General features: G+C 43.1%; 1 long non-coding RNA gene across 1 annotated transcript; it reads right to left on the bottom strand.

Moving 5' to 3' along the window:
- Window positions 1–10,461: 10,461 nt before the first annotated feature.
- Window positions 10,462–12,371, bottom strand: LOC109616905. Its single transcript, XR_002198206.3, has 3 exons — window positions 12,330–12,371; window positions 11,132–11,755; window positions 10,462–11,024 (listed from the first exon to the last, which is right to left on the bottom strand). It is a non-coding gene; the product is annotated as an uncharacterized LOC109616905 (long non-coding RNA).
- Between the last annotated feature and the right edge of the window lie 8,242 nt (window positions 12,372–20,613).

Here is a 20,613-nt window from a genome sequence, read left to right as displayed (position 1 = left end):
AATAGCCAAAGAAAGATGTCTTTATATTGTAAGGAGAGGTGGAGGCAGTAGGGGGGAGTGGTGAAGCATTCTTTCATAATACAAGTTTCCAATAAATGGGTACGTTTATTTTCGGGAAGCCCTGCCCTCTCTTGCACAATTATTGTGGAATTTTAGCAGATGATGTGCTGTTAGCGTGGGAAAGAAAACTCTATCCTGTACTCCTTTCCACTGATGATCTACTTCCTTACACTACCATGACTTAAGTAGCAGCCCACATTTCCCTCACTTGCACATTCACAGAGGTTATTGCATTTTCCCTTAGGAACCTGATTCATACAGATCATGTTCCTAGATCTGGAATCAGGTTCCTAGAGCTAGAAAAAAAACGTTTGAAGTATTAAAGACTTGACGATGTTAGTATTCTAATTCTTAGAGTTAATTGATAAAGCAGTTTAAGTAATTTAACATGAAATTACTTCACATGCGTCTTCAAGATGGTATGCAGGTGGTTGATCCAACACAAATATATTTATTTTGCTTTATTGTTGAAAAATACAGTTACTAAGAAGAAATAGCCAAAGAAAGATGTCTTTATATTGTAAGGAGAGGTGGAGGCAGTAGGGGGGAGTGGTGAAGCATTCTTTCATAATACAAGTTTCCAATAAATGGGTACGTATATTTTCGGGAAGCCCTGCCCTCTCTTGCACAATTATTGTGGAACTCTATCCTGTACTCCTTTCCACTGATGATCTACTTCCTTACACTACCATGACTTAAGTAGCAGCCCACATAGGGGTGGAGCCGAACCCGAATACAGTATTTGGAAAGGCACAAATAACATGGTTTTTACAAATACTTATTTCAAACAAATATTTAAAAAAATATTTGTATTCGGGAACAAGAAAACCGTTATATCAAAAAGCTGCGTTTTCTCATGAGACCGCAAAAAAACCCAGAATTTTTATGCCTATTTTGAACTTTACGAATACAAATACAAATACTTTTTCCCCCTTAACAAATACAAATACAGATACAAATACTGGCTGCTTTGCACACCCCTAAGCCCACATTTCCCTCACTTGCAGACTCACAGAGGTTATTGCATTTTCCCTTAGGAACCTAATTCATACAGATCAGGTTCCTAGATCTAGAATCAGGTTCCTAGAGCTAGAAAAAAATTGTTTGAAGTATTAAAGACTTTGTTAGTATTCTAATTCTTAGAGTTAATTGATAAAGCAGTTTAAGTAATTTAACATGAAATTACTTCACATGCTGAGATTGACTTAATTATTATTGTTTGTAAACACATTTTCTAGCTACCTTGTCAGTGACATATTAATTGGTGACTTCAACTGGGCTAATATGAGGAAAGTTACGCAGAAACACCATCACCACATTAACTTTCTTACCCATGGTGATCAAACTCTTGACCATTGTTATTCACAAATAACACTGCGTGAAAAGGCCTGTTTCAGAGTGTCCATACAACTAAAAATCTGTAATAATGACAAGTAGATTAGATTAGATTGAACTTTCTTGTCAAGTTCAAGTACAGTACAGCGAAATACAGTGAGCTTCTAACCACAAGTGCAAACTGAAGAGGACAGGACATTTGCAAGTATTTACAAGTATTAAGTATATGTATATTACAAGTGGAATGTGCAATAAAAGCAAATGCAGTACAAATGGCACTATAAATGTGCAATTAAGGTAAAAAGAGGAGGGCAAGAACATTTACAATGAAGTAAAAGGCCAGTAAAGAGAAGTCACAATATAAAAATATTTTAATCAGTCATAGGAAGTCAGCTCTTGACATTTCTGGAAACTTCTTGATCTTTGCACATGCAAATTAGCTCTTAACACTTGTCTTTTGTTCTCATTCTAATTGCAAAAGTTACACTCAGCAAGCAACTTAATAGCATCAAAATAGTTCAGTGAGTTAAAATGGACCCACTTATTTAAAAGCATTGTGTACTTATAATGTGTATGTGTATGTACTAAAGTGTACTAAAATACTATTTCCACTCATGCATTATAAGTATACTTAACTCTGAAATAAGTGTGTCCTCTTTAACTCACTGACATATACACTCACCTAAACGATTATTAGGAACACCTGTTCAATTTCTCATTAATGTAATTATCTAATCAACCAATCACATGGCAGTTGCTTCAATGCATTTAGGGGTGTGGTCCTGGTCAAGACAATCTCCTGAACTCCAAACTGAATGTCAGAATGGGAAAGAAAGGTGATTTAAGCAATTTTGAGCGTGGCATGGTTGTTGGTGCCAGATGGGCCGGTCTGAATATTTCACAATCTGCTCAGTTACTGGGATTTTCACGCACAACCATTTCTAGGGTTTACAAAGAATGGTGTGAAAAAGGAAAAACATCCAGTATGCGGCAGTCCTGTGGGTGAAAATGCCTTGTTGATGCTAGAGGTCAGAGGAGAATGGGCTGAGTGATTCAAGCTGATAGAAGAGCAACTTTGACTGAAATAACCACTCGTTACAACCGAGGTATGCAGCAAAGCATTTGTGAAGCCACAACACGCACAACCTTGAAGCGGATGGGCTACAACAGCAGAAGACCCCACCGGTTACCACTCATCTCCACTACAGATAGGAAAAAGAGGCTACAATTTGCACGAGCTCACCAAAATTGGACAGTTGAAGACTGGAAGAATGTTGCCTGGTCTGATGAGTCTCGATTTCTGTTGAGACATTCAGATGGTAGAGTCCGAATTTGGCGTAAACAGAATGAGAACATGGATCCATCATGCCTTGTTACCACTGTGCAGGCTGCTGGTGGTGGTGTAATGGTGTGGGGGATGTTTTCTTGGCACACTTTAGGCCCCTTAGTGCCAATTGGGAATCGTTTAAATGCCACGGCCTACCTGAGCATTGTTTCTGACCATGTCCATCCCTTTATGACCACCATGTACCCATCCTCTGATGGCTACTTCCAGCAGGATAATGCACCATGTCACAAAGCTCGAATCATTTCAAATTGGTTTCTTGAACATGACAATGAGTTCACTGTACTGAAATGGCCCCCACAGTCACCAGATCTCAACCCAATAGAGCATCTTTGGGATGTGGTGGAACGGGAGCTTCGTGCCCTGGATGTGCATCCCACAAATCTCCATCAACTGCAAGATGCTATCCTATCAATATGGGCCAACATTTCTAAAGAATGCTTTCAGCACCTTGTTGAATCAATGCCATGTAGAATTAAGGCAGTTCTGAAGGCGAAAGGGGGTCAAACACAGTATTAGTATGGTGTTCCTAATAATCCTTTAGGTGAGTGTATTTAGTAAACTACATTGTTTTAAAATAGTATTTAAAATGCAACAAATGTGGTTCCAAAATAATATACTAAGTATACCACTTTGTTTACTTGAGTAAATAGTAATTTTGTAGGCTTTTCTATGTTTGAGTTCCTTTAAAAGAAAGTGAAAGCAAGAATTACAGATTATAAAGACTAAATGTTGCTTGTTTATGTCAATTTGAATAGAGTAATCACGTGACTGTTGCTCCCATTTAACAATAAGGTGATTGATTAAGTCATGCAATGAAAATTATGAATTGTATTGACCACCTTTTACTCAATATATGTCTCTGGGGTCAAAATTCCCCCACTGGGAAGCTTGAGGGGTATGGAGCCTATATGCACCCATGCCTGACTGCATATGATTTAAGTAATTTACTGTCAATAAAACTCTAATTCAACATTTATGAAATGAATGGTTAACAGCTACATACTTTTTAAACAATACAAATAAAAAAGGAAACAGGCAATACAATGATACAAAACAGAATGTCATGGTCAAGGAGGCCGGACACTGGCACAGACTTCAAGTGAAACATCCTTTTAATGTTCTTCTTACAAACTGAACAAAAACCACCAAAAGGAGAGGCAGAATACAAACTGAGTGTAACCCAAACACAAATAATGAACCACAAACTAAAGCAAAACCCGAGCAACTTAAAAAGGGTCCCCAATCAGAGATAACAAGGCGCAGCTGCCTCTGATTGGGGAGAACAGAACTGCAGCCCGGAGATGCCAAGAGACATGGCTGTGGCCCCCATGCGCATAGAGATATCTAGAGACACTCAAACCAGGACAGTACCCCCCGAAGGCACAGGCTCTTGACCACAAGACCGGAACACCCAAGGGGGGGCGGGGGGGGCAGGATGTGGCGTCTGGACAGGTGGAGGCTCCACCGGCCGGAGCAGGACAGGGCACCGGAGCAGAGGGAGGCTCCACCCCCGAAGCAGGACATGGCGCTGGAGCAGAGAGAGGCACCTTCCCCAAAGCAGAAAGCGGCCTTGGGATAGGAGGAGGCTCCACACACGGAGCAGGAAGGGACGCCGGGGAAGTGGGAGGCTCCGCCCCCGGAGCAGAGCGGGGTGCCGGAGCAGATGGAAGCTGCTCAGAAAGGGATGATCGAATGCGTTAATGATGGAATCCTCCCTCAGAGCAGGCCCATGAACACATAGGCCACCCTAGGGAGAAAGGATGTTGAGCTGAAGCTAAAGGGAAACGTATCCATTCCACATAAGCACAACAAAAACACTCATGCACCACACATCACGAGATGAGGGGCATGAGGATAAAAAAAATTTATGAGGAAAGCCCCAAGGAGGAGGCAAACACACCAAGTGTATTGGCAGACAGTGACAATACCCCTGAACCAAACAGGCTCCAGAGTAGAATCAAGGCAAAGCACGAGATTCCCTAGCAATATTCAGAGATCTCTGGCATCAGTGATGCAGTCACAAAGCCAGTGGGAGAGATGCTGCTTAGAAAGCAGACGACCCACCCGGGAATCCGAATAGCAAATAAACAGCTGGGGAGTCAGTCTGATAGATCAGATGCGCTCTACGTGAAGGGCGAGAGTGCGTACCGGACACAGACAGTGGAACCTCTCGTCCTCCTCACGGACGTGTGGAGGAGGGAAGAAGGCCTGTAAATCGATAGTCTTCAACCGAAAAGAGCTGGTGATAACCTTGCGTAGGAAGGACAGATTAAGTCCTCACTGATACCCAAGCAGCCCGGGCACACCGAGAGTGCACAGAGATTACTTACTCGAGTAAGGCAGTCTTAAGGGAGAGCAACTTAAGAGAACAGTGCTGCAACGGCTCGAATGGAGGCTCACAGAGAGCGCCCAGCACCTTAGCAAGGTCCCATTGCAGAGCGCCCAGCCTGGCCACCGGGGCGCAGACAGCGCGTACCCAAAAGGAAATGGCAGAGGAGAGGGTGGCTGAAAACCGTGTTTCCGGCAAAGCCCTCATGACACGCAGAGATGGCCGATGCGTATCCATGGATGGTTGAAGGAGACATATCTATATCAAAGAGATACTGCATAAATGACAGAATCTAATCCACAGGACAACACGAAGGGTCCGAGGACCTCTGCATGCACCACGACACAAACATATTCCAGCGAGTGGAATACAATTTGGATGTAGATGTTGCTCTAGCACCCTGGATGGTGCAGATGACGGCAGTGGACAGACCTCTATTGAAAAGCCTGTCCCGCTCAGGAGCCAGACCCTGAGAGTTCCTGACAGTGATGGAGGGTTTAGAATCAAGCCCTCCGCTTGGGACAGTGTATCCTGTCTGAGTGGAACCGACCACAGGCGGTCCGCCAGCAGCTGGACCACCAGGATGACCCGAAGCCCTTCCGCCTTGATCCGAGCCAGCAGACACGCTATGCAGCGCTTCGGGGGAAATGCATAAAGGAGGCCCGAGGCCAGGGATGGTGCGCGAACGCGTCCACCCCCAGAGGGGGGCGGTCTGTCTGGGACAGGGAGAACCACAGACGACAGTGTGTGTTCTGTCTGGATGGAGACGCCACTCATCGTGATGAAGGCCACCCCAAGACATCATGTCCACACCCACATTCAGACGGCCCGGAATGTGAGTCACAGTCAGGGAGTTGAAGTGGGCATGCGCCCATGGCCACATTGGGAGGTAAACCCAGGTCTACTGAACGAGAGCCAAGCGCGCTAACCACTAAGCCATCCCGCTGTACACATCAAGCTCTCACTCATAGGAACCTAAGTGAGAGAAGAGCCCGGCATTTGCATATGCGGACGTGTTGCTAAGGAGATGCCGAGTAGTGCAGACAGGGATGAAGAGATAAGAGGGAACAGGTAGCGAGACGGAGGCAAGAGCCATTACCGATGTTACCTGGCGTTTGATCCCGTCATTGCGAGCGGGCTGAGAAGCCACCACAGTTACATCTGTAACACCAAGTGAACTCTCAGGACGCTCAGTAGCCCGCGAACGGCGGGAGAGAGAGGAGCCCGACATCTGCATACGCAAATGTTTCACTGAAGGCGAGTGAATGCAAACAAGCTCGGGACTGGCAGGCAGAGAAATGAGAGACACCTCTGAACCCGGCGCTTACGTATAATGGAGTTGGCGGGTAGAGAGGGGAGAGTAGTTATACCTATAACTCCCTAAGAACCCCCACTACCCTGAACATAGCTAACATAGCTCTTACCATTACACTGAATAGGGAAAATAATAGAGCATGCACAAGCAAAACATTAGAAGACCTGCAGGCTGCATGGCGAGAATGAGGGAAAAGCCGCTCACTGGTAGCCTGCGTCGCACAGGAGGAAGAGCAGGAGCCGCGGCAGCAGAAGAGGCGACAGCAGAGACTTGGCGTCATTAAGCAGAGGAGCCCGGGCAATGAGTAGGGGCCAGGAACCCTCGACGAAGGCTTTAAAACCACGGACCTCAGGCACAGAGGAGTCCACCAGTTTGACATGTTCTGCCCAGGAACCGGAGAACATGCCGGAAGGTTCCTTGGGCTTCGGCAGGGGAGGCATGGGCAGGTGAATACGTAGCACTTCCCTCTCAATCATGCCCGCAAACTCCACGCGGAGACGGGGCGGGCGGAGAGAAGCAACAGTACAGAGGTCGTAATACAGTTCTCCCCAGAGAGAGGGAGAAGCGGCAGATCCGCCACTACAACCCACGTGGGAAGGGAGCAGGTCCTTCTGAGTCAGGGGAGTTGGGTCCTGCGTAGGAGCGCCCTCCTCAGACATCTCGTTGTCATCGCTGCTAGAATCCAACACGGCAGAGTTTGCCCTCTCTACACGTGTAGGGAGGGAAAAAGCAGCACAGGAGGAGCAGCCGGGGGTCGGCAGGAAACACATGAACGGTGAGAGTCCTGATCCAGTGACAGGTCGGCGCAACGGCATGCGGCACCAAAACATTTCTTCATTTTGAGACGTTGAACTAAAGAATGTCGACGACAAAAAATCTCAGCCTGAAGCAAAAGAATAAGTAATCAGTAGACACTCAGCAAACGTTTGCTGAATAAAAAGGGAGGTCGTTCTCTGGGCTCACAGGTCCTCTATTGGCTATCGTATCTTGCATAATGAGTTTTCAGTAAGGCTGTGGACGCGGCCAGGGTAAACCACAAGGAGCTAAACCCCTTCTAGAAAGCGGAGCTCCAAGATATATAACCATATGCACGTTACGTTTTCAATAGCCAATTAAGTTATTGGGCATACTGACTTAACACAAAATAACCCAATCCTGGAGTGAGGGTGTGACAGTTGTCAATGACCAATGAAATGAATAGGATTGGACCTCTACTATTCGGTGTCAAACTGAAGACAACAATTCACCCAGTTGTTATAGTTGTTTTACCGGTATTAATCTGAACAAAATAATACCTTTCGGTACATTGTTGACAATGATTTCTGGTCATATCTAATAAAGCCAACAATTTCAAGACATTTTTATAGAAAACCAGCAACAATTCAAAGCAGTCCAAACAATTCCGCTACTGCAAATCGAGGTAAAAGTAAGATTCATTAGAATGCAGTACATTAGCTAGCTAGCCATCAGGTGTAACAGCTATGTAGCTAGCCAGTTAAAGCTCATAGTTAAATAACGGGCACCATAGACATAATAAAGAGTAGATGCCGCATCGACCGCTACTTCCTACTGGCGCTGACGAGCTGTGGGGCTGCCATCTTGGACCGGTCAGCCGCTCCACTCAGTGTAATCTGTTTTGGGAGGTGAAATGAGCTGTCAGCGCATTTAATTAATCATACCTCAGTGAATACCTTACTGATTTTCACGCGTTTTTTTTTGCTGCAAAGGTCATACATGTAGCTATTATACAGGACACATGGTTCAGGGTACTTTAATATTCATAGTAGGCTTAACAGTAATATCATTTTCTGATATATGATATAAAGTGACCAGACGTCCGAGATCAAAACTGGGAACATTATCCCCAAAAAGGGAGAAAAACAGGGACATTTCCAGTTGGACTATCATTCTGATTGATACACCTAATGTGTAAATAGTGGCAGTAAAGTCATATATATATATTTTTTTCATTCTCTCTCTCTCTCTCTCTTTAATTTCGCAGCCCCCCTCCCAACATACACACACGGGTCCCAGTACTCTGTCTAAAATAGCAGGATGAAATGAAAAGTGACAGTTTTTATTTAAACTGCACATTTACTATGTTGAAACTCCCTAGAAAAGTCTGCAAACTTAATGTAGCAATTTTCAAAAGACAGTTACAAAGTGCTTTACAGAACCCAGAGGGAAAGAGATCAGGGTTAAGACAATCACAATCACAAACACATAATGTAAAGATACATTTCACTATACACAAGCTCACAAACCCAGTGTAAGGCAAAGGAGACCAACATTATGATTCCTGGAGACACACCATGAGGCTAGAGTTCATGAAACACAAACAGAGGTATTTACAGACCCACCAACACTTACAGCAGTATTCACATATAATGTGACAGACCACTGTTTCCAGGCATTTTTAAGCCATTGCTTTCAGTTTCAGTGTTAATCTTGTCAGAATGATGACAGATATGACATAAAGATACTGGCCCTCATTTATCAAAAGTGCATACACCAAATTTCCAGCGTACACCTGGCGTACACCCAAAACCACGGTGACTTTGAGATTTATCAATATGGACGTTGGCGTAAGGCACTCTCAAATCCTACGCCAGCTCAGGAGGTGGTGTACGCACGTTTTGAGTTAGTGCGGAAATGCGCAGAAAAAAAATTCCTAACGCACTGACAAATTAAATTATATGATATATATTTTATACCCACTGTAAAAAAAAAAAAAAACATAATTACAAACTTCAGTGTTTATGTTTGTGCAACATGGACTTCAATGTTTAATTTGTGTGACTTTACCAAAGCTTTTGATTTATATGTATTCCATCAGATGCGAGCCTGTGCGCTTCACATGACGTTTCAGGGTTAGGCCCGGCAGTTGCGCACGGACTGGGTTCAGTAATAAAAGGCTTTTAATGACCAAAATATAATTCACTGACAAAATAATAAAAATGACATTCTTCTTTTAAATAATAATAATAATAATAGAAATAATAATAATAACGACATTCTTCTTCTAAATAACAATAAACGTCATTAATAATAAATATCATAAAATATTAAGACGAATATTACAAATTGTCATGCAATTATTAATGTGAATGAATGGTACTCCACATCACATCATCATCTTTTATTCCGTTTTTTAAACTGCCAAATAAAACAATTTTATTTCTTTCTACCTCCCTGGTGATCGTCTCAATCTCCACGTCAGAGACGTTTCTCTTTTTTGACGTCTTCCATGTGTCCATAGCGGAGACTTGAATATATAGGGGCGTGTTATTCTAATGACGATCATTTCAGCCGCGGCATTTATCAAGGGCAGGTATTACGTACACCTGGATTTTAAAGGTACGCACAGCTTCATAAATCAGGCGGTGAGAGTGTAAGCAAAATCTTACGCCAACATATACGCCCGTTTCTACGCAAGAATGATAAATGAGGGCCAATGTGTGTGACTGTCGACACCTCAGGAGCTTGCATTGGTGAATCACCCCTGTTGAAGTCTAACACTTCCCCAAGTTGGTTTGTTGGAAAGGAGAATAAAACACCAGGATTCAGGTCAATTACCGTACCGCATATTCCGTTTATTACAAAAGCTTTTGGAGACAAGGTGTCGCCGTACAATGTCTAAGGATCAACAGTCAAAACATCATTTTTATACTTCCACTACGCCCAAAAGATAGCGGCGTTAAGTTACAAAGCAAGTGTGCCATTGGCCCAATCCCAGTTCTATTCCTTATAAGGATAACTGCAAGTATCCCCTTGCCCCCCTTGTGGTTTCTGTGTTGTCTGTCCGACTATGTGTGTGTGTCTCTGACCTGTGACCTGTTTCTCACAAGACAGACATACTAAATCTTTCTCTCCCCGGCAACCGCTTGAACAGGGTTTCCTATTCTCCTGCTTGCACCTTCAGTTTCAGCTCATATTACAAACAATTAATATTTTGTTTCATTGGTTACAACAGCTTACAACAGTTCACTAACTTATACAATCAATACATCTACATTGGTTACAACAGCTTACAACAGTTCACTAACTCATACAATCAATACATCTACACCCCCTCTGCAGCTCTCAACACCTTATTAAAATAATAAAAATTATAAAATACATTATATTTATATGGCGCTTTACACAGTGCTCAAAGACACTTTACAAAACAGAGAAAATAAGAACAAAGCAACCTTAATATACAAAGATTAAAAGAATAAAATCATCACTGTGCCTTGTGATGGAAAAACTAGGCCGCCGTTTTTCCGGGTTAGAAGGTGGTAGCTCTTGTCAAATGAAGATGGTACAGCATCTCTGACCAAGCTCGCACAGCACACATCACAGGACAGTTTTCGTAGAATCTGCCGGACTACAAACCCTGCTATGTAGACCTGAGCATTTGCCACCAGACCACCAAACCGAGTGGGGAGATAACTGTGGTCACACACAAGGGCCAAATGTTGGCGAATGGAGATGGGTGCTCTTCAGCAGTTTCAGGAGAGGACATCTCCACTGCAGACAGGGACAGTGTTATCCTGGGCTGCCACATTGCCTGTCTCACCAGGTGAGACACCACACCGAACCATCAGCCGGCGGAAGATGGCCTGGAACTGGATTGTTATTGTTATTCCAGCCGCCTCGTATGGAAAACAGGCACACAATACATACATTACTCACAAGACATAAAGCTATTCATTAGGTATATTTTCCAAATTAATTGTAATTAAAAGAACACCAACTCTACCTGATGCTCTGATTGAATTAAATAGGAGCTCCAAGCAGTTCAGGAATCATCAGCATCACACGTCGTTATTGACCCGATGACCGACAAGTACCTGCAAAAGAAAAAGGTTTTATTACTCTGATCATGGCGAAAAGACACCCAAAGAAAGCCCCATGTGATTTTGTTAATACAAAGCAGTAAAGTGCCTATCACAGGGGTGCAAACTCACAGAGAATGAAAATGGTAAACAGCTACCAGGGCAGATAGATAATTAGTTTGCATCCATGTTTTTAGGAATGGGATCAGTTTCTTGTTTAACTTATAAAGTATACTTGTACACAAAGGAACATTAACTTGTAACAATATAATTGCAGAACTGGGATAACTTGAAAACAACACATGCAATACCTACCCTTTTGACACCTACATGTACTTGATGTTGTGTAATACATACCATTTAGAAACATCTAGGACCTGAAAAACACACTGAATACAAGATAATGCCAACCGAAACAAAACTGCATATTGAAAAACATTTCAACAAGATAACATCACATCAACATACATACCAATCTTTCTGACACCTGCATAAAGTTGATGTTGTGTAATATATACCATTTAGAAGCATCTAGGACCTGAAAAACACTGAATACAAAACAATTCAGACAAACAAAACTGAAGCAGTTAGGAGCATCTTAGGAACACAATGCATAACAAAAGCACAGCAGTAGGCTAGTTCACTACATAGGAAGCTAATTTAAGTTGCGCTAATCTCACATGACAAGAAAAGTGTAGCTTGTGTGGCCAAGCAACTTTGTAAATAAAGGAGTTACTACTACTGAAAAGTTCCTTGACTCTGGAAATAGAGAAGCTTCCACCAAAATACTAAGTTACTAGCTAAGCTAGTATTGCCCAACACTGATGATACTGTCTTTTATGTATATATACGACTATATATGATACAGTCTGTGCCACTTGTGTAAAATTAGCTGGCCAATGTTATACCAGTAATATTTGTTTTATTTCTACAATAGCATTCTTGTGTCAGTTGTAATCTAAGCCAGTGTTATAGAATATGACTAATCAAGTCTCAGTTCATAGCTGGGTGAACACCGGCTGGTGCAGTACAGTAATATCAAAGAACCTTGCTCCTTCTCAACTCTCTGGTTATATTCTAGTCACAAAATACAACCAATAGTAAGGTACTGTTAAATCTTACTTGTGAAAAGTAATCCACCGAGCCCTGCTTTCGATGGTCCGCCGATTTGAGCAGGAATATGCTGCACAGTGCTCTGGCGCCGTTGCTTCTGCTGCTACGCAACTAGGAGTACGACCGGTCCAAGATGGCGGCCGTATTTCTCGCGCCCAGCAGCCAATGCGGGGTCTACTCTTTATTATGTCTATGCCGGGCACAGTATGCCCAATATAGCTAGATAAATAACCCTAGTAAAACATACATACACCTTTGCAAATTGACCAGACCACTGACTGTATTTTTTGTTATGTTTCCTACAATTAGTTTGTGGGAACCGCTTGCCTGCCTGTAGGTGTTTTGGTAACCCTTCAAATTACAGACCGTTACTTACAGAGCAGTTAACGCTGGCTGCCTGTTAATTCTCTGAGACGTCCTGCCGCCGTGACACCAAACGTTTATGCCACAAAGTGTTGTAAATATATATTTTTTGTTATAGGCATATTATATATGTGCAGAAAGCTTAGAATCTCGTGAATCTAACTGCATTACACAATTTAAAGAAGCCATTACAGCGACTAACTCCTATGCAAGTTTTTGAGTATAGTAAACATCCACACAAATGGCACCAGGGTCGCTAGTTTGGTGTCTGATGGTAAACTGTGTACTTACAATGAGCCGTCTGATTTCTTATCTTGATGGTCCCAGAGATTTAGCCAAGCATTGTTTTGTTTGATAAATTCTGTTTTTATAATCCAAAACGATTCATGTTCTCCATGGGGTTGTACAACAAAATCCAACTCGGAGCAAAACTATTCATGATATTCAAACCTGCCTAGGTTTTAACACCGAAATAATTGGTATTCCTGAAAAGAACAGTCTCTAGCATTTAACAAGACATTGTTTATCCTTCTGCGTTGCCTATATGCTTCGCACCAAGTAAGCAAAGACATGCAATCTGGCACCGGTTATGCATGTCTTTGTTAGCATGTAACTCCCTCAAATGACGACCAATGGATTTGAAACTCGCTAGGTTTGGAGCACACCAGCACATTTTGAACGATCACCGTCAGACGCACACAAAGGACACACCAATCTTCAATCAAACTTGACTATTGCGCAAGACACATAGCTATCGCTGCTCACGAAACTATACTCCGCATTTAAAGTTTAAATGGCTACTCCTAAGTGGAAAAGCAACATAGGAGACCAATTTGGACTAGATTTTTGGAAGATATCATGGACTGAGAGTCAATCAACTTGGTGAGTAGTACTTTGCACACTTAGTGGCATAAACGTTTGGTGTCATTGAAACCTATTGGAGAGTTTATCCCTTTATGGGACTCACATTAAAAGACCAAACGTCATTAAACCTGTTGCCTCCACTGATTCCGGAGACTGCAGGGCATTCCTTACACAGTGTGAACTCCACTTTGAGCTGCAGGCTGCAGCTTACCCCTCTGATAGAGCCAAGGTGGCGTTTATCATTTCCCATCTGTCTGGAAGATCCGAGTCTTGGGCAGCAGCGGAATGGAGCCAGAGGTCTGCCGTTTGCGACTCCTACACAGGTTTTACCAAGGCTTTCGCACAGATCTTTCAGCATATTACTCCCAGTAGGGAGGCTGCCCGTGCTTTGGTGGGATTGCGGCAAGCCAGACGGAGAGTTTCGGACTACGCCATCGAGTTTCGCACCCTGGCTGCTGAGAGCGGCTGGAACGCTTGTGCCTTATCAGATGCCTTTTTGTGTGGATTATCGGCTAAAATGAAGGACCATTTAGCTCCGTTGAATTTACCGGCTGATCTGGATTCGCTGATAGCACTAGCCGTAAAGATCGACAAGCGACTGCTGGAGAGGGAGAGAGAGGAATCTCGGGGTGGTCGTTTTCCTAGCGACCATCAGAGGGAGCCATGGTCATCCAGAGCTGCTCAGCGCTCCCAACCTGCTCCGTCTGACCTCCGCCGTCTGGGGATGACTACTTCCAGAGCTCTTCATGACTCTCCTTCTGCCACACCGGAGCCTTCCCGACCTCTGACACCGTATTCGGGGATGGTGCCAACTGAGGAGCCCATGCAATTGGGTAGGGCTCGCCTTTCTCCTGAGGAGCGTCAACGTCGCATGAGAGAAGGTCCGCTGCTCCTCGTTATCGTGTGGGTCAGAGGGTGTGGCTGGCTACCAAGGACTTGCCACAGCGCACTGAGTGCCATAAGTTGGCTCCTCGTTTTGTGGGTCCTTTCCCGGTGTCCAAAGTTATTAATCCTGTGGCTGTTGCGTTGAAGCTTCCCAGGTCCATGAGGGTTCACCCCACGTTCCACGTGAGCAAGGTCAAGCCCGTCAAGGAGAGCGTTGACGGGGGTCCCGTGTATACTGTCCGCCGTCTCTTGGCAGTTCGGAAACGGGGTCGTGGACGTCAGTTCCTGGTGGACTGGGAGGGATACGGTCCGGAGGAGAGGTCCTGGGTCTCGGCCAGTAGCATCCTAGATCCCAGTCTCATACAGGATTTCTATAGGCTCCATCCTGAGGTTCCTGGGCCGTCCGGTGTTCGGCCCTAGAGGGAGGGGTACTGTCATGTTCCTGCTTTTATTGTGTGTTGTTTTGTTCATTTGCACTTCCTGTTTTATTTTGACATCATTAGTCGCTCTTATCCCAGGTCACTCGTCTTCCTCCCATCGTTTGCTTTCCCGCCTGTTTGATTACTTTCCCCGCCCCTAATGTGTTTCACCTGTTTGTTTTCAGCTTCCCCATTCATAAATACTCACCAGTCCCACTTCCCAGTGCCAGATTGTAGTTGTACTTATGTCACTCTGTCCAGCGTTTTCCTCCAGTGTTTGTCCCATGTTACTAGACCTCTTGCTTCGGTTCTCGACTACGATTTTTTGCCTGCCGTTTTTGTAACTCTGCCTGCATTTTGTTCTTGGAACAATAAAGACTGTTACTTGTGACACCCCTCTGAGTCGTGCATTTGAGTCCGCCGTTGTACCCTGTCACAATGCTGTACATGTTATGTATCGCTTGTAAATGCTAACTGGATGAAGAATCCCGCAAGACAAAGGGGATATTCCATCAACGCCGCTAATGAAATCCGTGCTTAATTGAAAAAAGCCCACATTTAATGAACGCCAACTTCCACTTAAGGTTAAAGCTGTTCCATTAACAGAACTCAAACCAGGCTTGAATAAGTTTGCATTGTGCACAGAGTACATAAGCAGCCCAGAACAAGCGATCATTGAAGTGAAGGTACAATGTCGCAAAAAATAAGTGAAAACTAGAACTGTGATGTTCTGAACCAACCCACACAGACCTGCGCTTTCCACAGAGTTTGTCCAAGCCCAAAAATACGATCAAAATTACTTTCCTCAACATTGGTCTCATTGTTGAATGAGCATATCAACACTATCAACACATCTTGATTATTTAGAACTGTATTTATCTGATATAATATCAAACTACTTGAGGGAGATTACACTATTATAGCCTGACAAACTACACTATTTAGAGTGGCTCAATACATTTTCTGAATTCTGTACTATTAATGTTGTAGTTAAATTATATTAAAAAACATTTCTAATAGAAAGTTTGCTACAAGTGCAACGAAATTTCGACATGCACTCGTTGCTACCACTTCTACCCATGCCTCAAATTGTAAGCGTGGAAGCAGTGCGGATGTAGTGGCGAACGATGAATGCCAACCTTTTTTTTAATACACATTTTCAAATATATATTTTTTTGATAATTCACCAACTACAACAGTAATAGTACATATTTCAGAAAATGTATTATATAAGCATATCACATTTGATAGCCTATAATAAAGTGCTTAAATAAATGTAGGAAACATGCCTGGCACAAGGGACACACCGGTGAAGTATGTTGCTTCTTTTTATTAATTTGTTCAGGGATCTGTTTGTTAGATCAGATGAAAACCATTACGAGAAGCCTAAAGACTAAGCAAATGGTACACATTGCAATTCGAATCGCACAACATGCAGTGTTTTCTACTGAGTCAGTGGCATCGTACCACTTCCGATCGTTCCAACTCTTTCCATTGTGAGTCTTTGACAAAGAACGTTTACATTTTACATTATGGGCGGGAAAAGCCAGCGGGGGCTTCCCGCATGCGCGATTCATTTTCAGTCTGGACGCGGAGGAGTTAACATCTCCTGCTCTGACTGCAGCTCGGAGGAACTGCTGTGCAAGGACTGGGCCGCCTGTGAGTGCTTTCAGATGGGGGAGGGGCCCACGGCGGCACCCGCTGCTCGTTGAGAAGAGTAAGAACAAGTCTCCAATAACACCACAAAAAGTCGCTAGATTTGTTGCTTGTGATGGCAGTTCATTTAAGAGATGATTCATTTTGGCTCTCAAAACGGCTCTTCATTCAGTATATATATTTTTATTCACCCTTCATTGCAAATATGATTATGCAAATTTTTCTAATCAGACCAAATTATCTAACGGCCATAATAACATGTGCTGGCCTTAGTAAAGCTGTGGAGAGTGACACTTATATGTGTTAATTTTATGCTTTTTAATACTGGCAGGTTCCATGAATAAAAAAAACAAGTGCAAAATCTTGTTAACAATGCAATAACTCTTCATTGTGTTAAAACATTTTTAATAGTGAAAAAACAGTAGAACAGTGGAACACAACAAAACATTGTAACACACATTAACTTATAATATAAAATGGTTAAAGGAAATATTTACTAAGTAATATTATTATTAACCAGTTCAACATGGCATTTATTCTAATCGTCGGCCAAACTATAAACATGTCTCAAGGTTCAACAGATGAGGAACTATTGTCTTAGGGTTGTCCTGCTTGGAAGAACATAAGCTGGATTTAGAACATGACAGTCGTTTCTGAATTGTCTTCAACAATGATGTGGTTGGAAATCTCTGGCAACCATTTCTTCATCGGTCAACTTCTTTGATGAGGTAATGGCCTTTTAAAAAAAAATTGTCTGGTAACTGTATGCACTTGCAGCACTGGATGTAGTTGCAGAGGTTGTAGCGGTGGTCCCTGACTCATGTGGTAGAGGCATTTGCTAGCATCAGGTAATACACTAACAGTAACTTTCAGCTGTGGCAACAGGACTGTTAGATATTTTGTTTTTACGTGCCTGTGGAGATTGTTGGTGGAGCCTGAACAAATTGAAAGTGTTACTTTGCAAATACTGTATACTGCAGTTTCCTCATTTTTTGTTGTTGTAAAAAACATCTAAATTTGAGATCTGTCCTGTTGGCATCCTAGCTACTGAGTCTTTTCAGTAGCTGGGATGCAACCACAAAGACTATAGCAGGGAACACAGCCCACAACCATGAATGCCAATATACACCAAAGGCTATGAACCTGGGTGGAGGCGAAAGCCAAATACACTGATAAGACATAACAGGCCACTGACAGGTGAAGTGAATAACACTGATAATCTTGTTATCAAGGCACCTGTCAGTGGGTATATATATATTAGGCTGCAAGTGAGCATTCTGTCCTCAAAATTGATGCAAGATAAATGGGCAAGCGTAAGGATCTGAGCGACTTTGACAAGGGAAAAATTGTGATGCTAGAGCATCTCCAAATCTGCAGATCTTGTGGGGTTTTCCTGGTCGTTAGTGGTCAGTACCTATCAAAAGTGGTCAAAGGAAGGAAAAGTGGTGAACCAGCGTCATGGGCGGCCAAGGCTCATTGATGCACATGGGGAGCAAAGGTGTGGTCTGATCTAACAGATGAGCTAATGTAGCTCAAATTACTGAAAAAGTTAATGCTGGTACTGATAGAAAGGTGTCAGAACACACAGTGTATCACAGTTTGTTGCGTATGTGGCTGCGTAGCCGCAGACCGGTCAGGGTGCCCATGCTGACCCCTGTCCATTGCCGAAAGCACCTACAATGGGCACGTGAGCATCAGAACTGGACCAGGGAGCAATGGGAAGTGATAGCCTGGTCTGATGAATCATTTTCTTTTACGTCACCTGGATGGCCGAGTCCGTGTGCGTCGCTTACCTGGAGAACACACAGCACCAGGATTCACTATGGGAAGAAGGCAAGCCGGCTGAGGCAGTTTGATGCTTTGGGCAATGTTCTGCTGAGAAACCATGGGTCCTGCCATGTGGATGTAACTGTGACACGTACCACCTACCTGAGCATTGTTGCAGACCATGTGCACCCTTTCATGGCAACGGTATTCCCTGATGGCATTGGCCTCTTTCAGCTGGATAATGTGTCCTGCCACAAAGTAAAAATGGTTCAGTAATCGTTTGAAGAACACAACAATGGGTTCAAATAGTTGATTTGGCCTCTAAATTCCCCAGATCTCAATCCAATCAAGCATCTGTGGGATGTGCTGGACAAATGTCTGATCCATGGAGGCCCCACCATACAACTTACAGGACTTAAAGGATCTGCTGCTAACGTCTTGGTGCCAGATACAACAGCACACCTTCAGAGGTCTAGTAGAGTCCATGCCTCGATGGGTGAGGGCTGTTTTGGTGAAAACATTGCTTTCATGCAAAAAGCTAAATCAAAGTGGATGTCTATAAAAATCAGTCCGTTGTCAGCTAGCAGCCAACCAGATATTCCCCCAGCCATGGCCAGCCAGCTGGGCTGCTTCCTCTATCAAATTTACCCGATGTGTTGGTTGTAGAATGCTTTAGCCTCGACCAGTGTGTCAAAAATTTGGGTCGGGCAGGGTGCAGGAGCTGACATGTTATTCCCTTCTTGTAGAGGCAGGCTTTGATGTCCTTGAAACCAGCTCTTTTCTTCACGGGACTGGCACCCAGGTATATCTGACACCCGTATATCCTGGCTGTGGAATTTTGATTGATGGCCCCTTGCCCATGATGGGCCATCATGAGAGGTGCCAGCTACAGGCTAATGAGAGGCTGCTACTTTGTTTAGCTAACTCAGCTACACACATGGCCATAGACAAGGTCTCTGACTGCAGCCAAATAGGCTGCGGCAGCCATTCATCCTGTGTCTACACAAAAGTATTCATATGAGGTGGTTTGCACTGACAGTAGTTGTATGTTGTTATACATTACCAGGCGTGAGTTAATTTGATCCTAGAAAAAGGGTGACTGATTTGATTGAATTTAGACCTTAATCTAAGGCCAGCTCTGGCTTAATAAAACCTCCTATGTATAGTGTGTGTAGACAGGATGAAAGTTTGGAATAAAGACACTGTAAACATCTCTCTGGCAGGTTTGAATGTATCCCAGTTTAAGTATTTGAATGTATAACAACAAAAAACAAACCATAGTTTCTTTGAATGGCGATGTCTTTATTCAACTGTATGAATAATAAAGATTATACGAATACATTATCAAGCAAACTATGGTAAATATATTTAGGCTATATTATATGGAATATAAAACCTGTGGTGATATATTGAGCCATGGTCGCAAGTCTGATGCTCACATCTGTAATTACATTTTCTAAGCTTGTACATTTAGAACAAGCTTACATTTAGAACAAGCTTGCAAGAAGACAATTGTGGGAAGTTTAGAGATCTACACTGTGCTTCTATGAGCTGTTATTTTTTGACAAAGTTAAATGATTGCAAATACTTACTCATGTATTTTGCAAAAATATGTACCCTGTTTCTTATTCTTGCACGCACACTCAATGGGTATTCGCTAAGCAGCAACGTGGCCCAAGCAAACATCTATTACTAAAAATTTAAATGTGTACAAGCACAGAGCACGACGCACATTCGAGGGCAGTGCAAACATGAACCCACACCACCTGGACGAATGTCAAAATAACAGCAAAAGCAAAGTTGGGTTTTAGTAGCTACACTAACGACAGTTGGCAAATAATACTTTTAAGTATGTTGATTTAAAAAAATGAATCCAGTCTTTACACATGCAGATTTAAATAAAGACTGACAACATTTGTATGTGCTTTGTGCAATTAGTATGGATAGGCACAATGCATCTTTGTATCATGCTGGTGGCGTAAGACCTCCACAGTAGCATTGGCAGAGAAACGTTAACAAAATAACCTTGGTTGGTCCAGTGGTGAGCCGCTGCCTCCATTAAATTACGTCGCTGCAACATGGGACCAATCCAGCGCACTGCTTTCAGCAAAAACCACCAGCCCATTGCCTGGCAGTGAATTCACATGTATAGTGCGATACTTCCGCAATGATGAAGAATTCTCTCCTCATTTTTCTTAAAGTTATTTACTTTAAACACACAATTTAATCATTTCAATCACTTTGTAAAATTAGAAAGATGGCCTATTTGTCTATCAATGTGTTAATAAACATGATAAAACTAACAATAAATACTGTGAAAAGACTGTTGGGAGATGGCT

The sequence above is a fragment of the Esox lucius genome, chromosome 19 (assembly GCF_011004845.1).
Source record: "Esox lucius isolate fEsoLuc1 chromosome 19, fEsoLuc1.pri, whole genome shotgun sequence".
Lineage (NCBI taxonomy): Eukaryota > Metazoa > Chordata > Actinopteri > Esociformes > Esocidae > Esox > Esox lucius.
The sequence above is the reverse complement of the archived record's forward strand: the minus strand, read 5'-3'. Positions and strand labels throughout refer to the sequence as shown.